This window comes from Triticum dicoccoides, chromosome 1A (genome assembly GCF_002162155.2).
Source record: "Triticum dicoccoides isolate Atlit2015 ecotype Zavitan chromosome 1A, WEW_v2.0, whole genome shotgun sequence".
Lineage (NCBI taxonomy): Eukaryota > Viridiplantae > Streptophyta > Magnoliopsida > Poales > Poaceae > Triticum > Triticum dicoccoides.
Window position 1 is genome coordinate 64,765,824 of NC_041380.1, and position 333 is coordinate 64,766,156.

Genomic DNA, 333 nt, shown 5'->3' on the forward strand with positions numbered 1-333 from the left:
ATTAGCGGCTGCTAATCCGTCCGTGACCGGCGAACGAACAGTGTGATGAGCTGGTTGCATTGGCAAATCACTGTCTGTCACCTCTTCAATCAAAGTTCTACTGCAAACAAACAAATTTGTACTATCGATTTAGATCTCCCATCTCTATCTGACCGAAGGCCGCACAGAGCAAAGAACGATTTTACGCACCTGTTGCACGGCTGCATGAAGAACTCCATGGCCGCCGGCAGATAGATTTAGGAACGCCTGAATCGCCGCCAAGGACTCCGCCTAGGAACCCCAGAATCTCCGCCACTGACTCCGCCTATGGACCCCGATAGAAGGCCACCGACG